This window comes from Corvus kubaryi, unplaced genomic scaffold, assembly GCF_017639235.1.
Source record: "Corvus kubaryi isolate FWS band 111438036 unplaced genomic scaffold, C.kubaryi_AGA036_p1.0 37398, whole genome shotgun sequence".
NCBI classification, from domain to species: Eukaryota; Metazoa; Chordata; class Aves; order Passeriformes; family Corvidae; genus Corvus; species Corvus kubaryi.
In genome coordinates, this window is record NW_024581137.1 from 44,758,691 (window position 1) to 44,763,370 (window position 4,680).

The 4,680-nt window shown below is 45.9% G+C and overlaps 2 protein-coding genes across 4 annotated transcripts in view; one reads left to right on the plus strand and one right to left on the minus strand.

Moving 5' to 3' along the window:
• LOC121672067 (translation initiation factor IF-2-like) overlaps positions 1–1,006 on the plus strand; it is a 14,934-nt gene extending 13,928 nt beyond the window's left edge. The window contains exon 2 of one of the 2 annotated variants that reach the window (XR_006018755.1): positions 921–1,005. The gene's annotated coding sequence lies outside the window, so the exon portion shown is untranslated. Of the gene's footprint in view, positions 1–920 lie in introns of both variants that reach the window. The other variant, XM_042044532.1, reaches the window with a different exon arrangement.
• The window catches only part of EPC1 (enhancer of polycomb homolog 1), a 65,412-nt gene extending 63,719 nt beyond the window's left edge, over positions 1–1,693 (minus strand). The window contains exons 1-2 of one of the 2 annotated variants that reach the window (XM_042044525.1): positions 1,549–1,693; positions 709–812 (exon numbers count right to left, since the gene is read on the minus strand). The gene's annotated coding sequence lies outside the window, so the exon portion shown is untranslated. Of the gene's footprint in view, positions 1–708; positions 926–1,548 lie in introns of those variants that run through there. The other variant, XM_042044526.1, reaches the window with a different exon arrangement.
• Between the last annotated feature and the right edge of the window lie 2,987 nt (positions 1,694–4,680).

The window sequence follows — 4,680 nt, forward strand, 5'->3', positions numbered from 1 at the left end:
AAAAACCAAACAACCCAACACCAAGGCATCTAAGTGAAGTGTGGGGAAATAAGAACCTTTATATAACTAATGCTTTAAGCTAATTACCACAAGAGCTGGAATTTGTAAAGAAAAAGGTCAGTGTTTATTAAGAGACATAACTTCATATAAACCCTCTTATGTCCATCTCCACCTTCACCATACCAAGGGCAGTTTTCCCCCTTACTTTAGACCAAAGTAATCCATCAAGAGCCATCACAAATGGCATTGTAAACTCTTTTAGCCACCATCAGACCATAAAGCAGCAACATAATACGCCTCTTTATACAGGAGAGCTGCATTATATTTATATAGACAGTCACATATTTGGTCCTGGATCCATTTATTACTCGGTAAAGAATTCCCCCCGGCCCCCCCGCCCCAACAAAAAGCCAGAAGCAGAAAAAAAACCCCAAGTCCATCTGGAAAATATTTGAGTTCTTATACTCCTAAATTTAAGTTAAATTGCTTTTGATCTTCGCTTGTATAAAATTTTAAAGAGGAAACAAAACTGACTTCAGTAATTGTCGCTATTAAGGAGACACCGTTGGGTGGGATACACATGAAATCAAAGCTATGAAAAATACAAAACTACGTTTTGTTCATCAACACAACGAAAATCCTCCACAGCACTAATACACGCCAAAAACCCGCAGAAACGAGTATTTTTGGTTAAAACCACAAACTTACCTTCGAAGAAGGAAGCCCTTGCAAAAGGGCTGTAACAATATGGACTGCATACTCGCTCTCCTACAACCAGCCACCTCCATGCTGCAAAGGGCTTCCCGAACATCCTTAAAATATTTCGCAAATGCAGAAAGTGAGACTTTTTCTTTTTTTTTTTTTTTTTTTTTTTTTTCCTTCTCTCTCTTCTTTCCTCCCCCTCCCCGTCACCCCGCCAGGATCGCCGGGCGAGGAAGGAGGCGGCTTCCCGAGGGTCGGCGGGCGATGTCGGCGGGCGGCCGCAGCCGGGGCGGGGGACCCGGTGCCGCCGGGGTCACAACTTTGCCGGGGCCGGCGTTGGCTCGATGGGCTCCGCGGGCAGCGGCGCCCCCGCCCGCCCCCCCGCTCCCCCCGCCGCCGCCGCCTGGAAAAATGCAGTGTGCCATTTTACACCCGCCTCTGGAGCACACAGGACCAAAGTCTAGCGCTGGTTTTCGGTGACACTGCAAAACTACGGCTCGCCCCGCGCAACCCCACGCCTCATCCTCCCCTCGGAGAGAGCAGCCGCCTCTTGAGAATTAATAAAGAAAGACAGCTGGAAAAAATAATTCCGAGACTTCGCCGTTTTCCCTCCGTCCCTCCCCCCGCCCCCGCCCCCACTCCGAACCCCGCAGCAAGTTTGTGCCGCCCGGCGCATCCCTCGGCCTCCCCCCGCGGCACCCCCGCACCCCCGCCCCGCCGGGCTCCGGCAGCCTCGCAGCATCCGAAAGAGCCAGTCATGCCTGAAACAAAATCCATGATTCCTGGAAAGTGGAGAGGCTTGAATCCCAACAAATACTCAATTTAATTACAATTATAAATACCTACCTTATGAAAGAACTAAATTAACACTAAATTCAACAGATACATCCGTTACGGCAGGAATAGTTTTTCCATAAATACTGTTTTAAAAACCCCTCCTTATACTGACTGACAGAATTCTACCATGCTGCCCACAAACAAAATGGCTGTGGCACCGAGTTTTTTGGTTCCTCCCACTGTGCCTCCCCCTGGCCTCCAGGAAGTGGTAGAAATCCAAAATAAAATCCGCACGAAAAGTACAATACATCAGCCAAACTCGGCACGGCACCACCAGTCAGCATCGGGAGGGAAGCACATTCACCAACATTGTAGTTTCTCGAGGATTTTTATTGTTTTTAAGAGGGCATCAATCACTGGGAATTTACATCACTGTGTAATTTGAACTTCCTGCTTTACATATTTATAAGGTCTTTCACCTATCTTGGCAGGCTTTCAAATTAAGTGGGTTGGGAAATTTGATGCTGTGGCTCTAGTTTGTGAGCTGAGTCAGGTAGTGCCTGCTGGAGCTGGGCTCTGAAAAGACGGGCAAATTCTAACACCTTCGCTGTTCAGTGCAAGATAACTTCAGCACAGAGAGGCCCCTGGAAAGAGGATTCTCAACGGAAACTGAAATTTAGGCCTCTTGCACATAAATACACGCTTTGTAGTATTTATAATTTTGCATTTGTGGTTCACAGCAGTCTGCTTGAATCATGATCTCTGTGGAAATAACCTTGGATTTTCTCTTATTATGACCCCCGTTTAGTGTTGCAGCCCTTTTACTTTTGTGACATTCACCTTAAAATAAAAATAAACAGGAAAATATAGCATATTTCTGTTAGGGATTATGATAAAAATGTCACTATGTGGTCCTCTGTCTGAGCCACCAATCTTGCCAGGCAGTAGCACAGCTCCTTTTGCATGCTGCCTCGTGGGCTCCGTAGGGCCTGACTCATTTCCCGTGAGAATCCTTTTCCTGCCTTTAGGAGCAGTTACAATGGAGACAGGCTGTCAGACCTGCCGAGCCTGATCCAGCCCTATATTAAAAGACTTGAATTAATATTCTCACCTACTGCTATTCTAAACGTTTTTTCAGAGGCATTGAAAAAACAGTGGATTTGGTGATGTTTTTCCTGAAGTGCCTCATATTTCTAAAAAAAAAAAATCTGCAAAAAACTTGGAGCAAATTTTGCCATTGTTATAATTTGTTTGTATGATCATGTTATCTAGCAGCCTTAATCGCGAGCTGTGATTATAATGTTATATTGTATAGGAATATAGGGCAAAAAGATAATTCCTGCCCTGAAGAGCTCAAAAGTATAAGACAAAAGACAGCAGATGGCTATGGGCAGATGAGGGAAACAATGAGACTGTATTGATCAGCAGGAAAGGCACAGTTTGCAACACACCATCAGTCGAACTCTTGTTTCTGTGTATACTTCATGGCAAAGAAGACAAAAGGTGGGATTTGCTGAAGAAAATTAATCAGGTTTTGTGGTTGTTGAAAGAAAACTCCAGCAAGAAGGACAGCATGGAAGAAAGCACAAAGATGTTTGAAAAAGCAGCAGGTGAACTACAGAAACCTAATCAAATTGGCATTAATCTTTGTATAATGACAGAAAATAGATAAGGGGGAAGTAGGCTATTGAAAGCATTGAAAATACAGATGCAAAACTTACGTTTGAGACAGAAAAGGCAATGAAAGGATCCAAAAGGCATGGTGGAAAAATCATAAACCAGGCCTGCTAGCAGTAAACAATCCCAAGGAAAAATATGGGCCTGAAGAGATGTAGCACACTCTTTTATAGGAACAAAAGTGTTGTTCTTAACCATGAGTTTGGGACTACGTGTTGTCTGTGCCTTCCTCCTAGTTTGCATTTAGTGAATTCTTAAGTCCTGCTCCTGGTGGTAATGTTTAGTATATGAACATCTGATTACTAAAGGGTCCCCTCAAAGCTGTTAATATGAATGGATAAGCACATAGGAAGGTTGGGGCCAAACTGACCTTGCATACTGGGAAGGTTCCTTCTTCCCGTCACTTGTTTTTGGAGAAACCTTCATCTACCAGCAATGTCCCATAGATTATTGTATTCCTTACACTAGCACAGGTCTGACAGAGCCCTCAGGTGCATGGTGGAGGGGCAGAAAGTGTGGGGTATGCCCAGTCCCCACCCTGGAGGGATCGTCTGCTGAGATAAAGAGAGTGCTCTATCTCCCAGCAGGACTCCCCTGGAAAGGGAGCTACGTTCAGTTACGGCGAGAAGAAGACCAACCCAGAATCCTCTGGGAGACCCTATGCAGATCCTTTGTAACCCATTGGCCCTTACCCTCTGGCACCCACCTCCTGTATCCCTATAAAGCCAGCCCCCTGCCCCTGCGGGGGCAGAGAGAGTTGCTCGTCCCTGGTCCCCTTCGCCAGAGTACGGACCAATAAAGCCGCCTCGTGCGGAACAGCTACACGAGCCTCTCGTCTCTCCCTGGTCCGGCCTGGAGGCTGCCCTGCAGAGCTGAGCTGAAATCACGAGCTGACAGTCACTAAAGAGCTGACAGCTTCTGCAAGGGCCCTCCTAGGCAGCAGCTGAGGGAAGACACCGGGCCTCGGGAAGACGATCTCTTTTGGGACCATCTCTCTGGACCGGTCACAGCTTCCTTGGTCAGAGCTACTGACCCCACACCAGCTGCCATAGAAAGGGCTCTGGTGTAGGGCATAGCTACATCCAGGAGAGCAAATCATACTTGGGCGGTGAAGGGGAAGTATGGTCAGGGCTCAGAGCCCTCTCAGGACATCCTTTACTATGTTGCTGTGGGTTTTTAAACACTTTTTCTTTATTTTCCGCATTTGCAGTAGTAGCAGACACATATTTTCAAACTCTTTGTACTTCTTTTGCACAAAATACCTTAGATAACTTTGCATTTATTACGAGGCTCTTAAGTATGTTGGCTAGTTGTGCTATAACTTGGGGTTAAACACTGCACAGTAAATAAGCTCAAATAAGCGAAGCCTTGGTGAATGTCTGTGGAATTACTGTGGTGTGGCAAATGTGAGAGAATTTGGCTGGATTCCTTTGTTGCAGGCTAAACTAAACTGCAACTGTCCCAAATTTCCTTCAGATTTGAAGCTTACTAGTTCTGTAGATAAGCTGATGTATGGTAACAGTT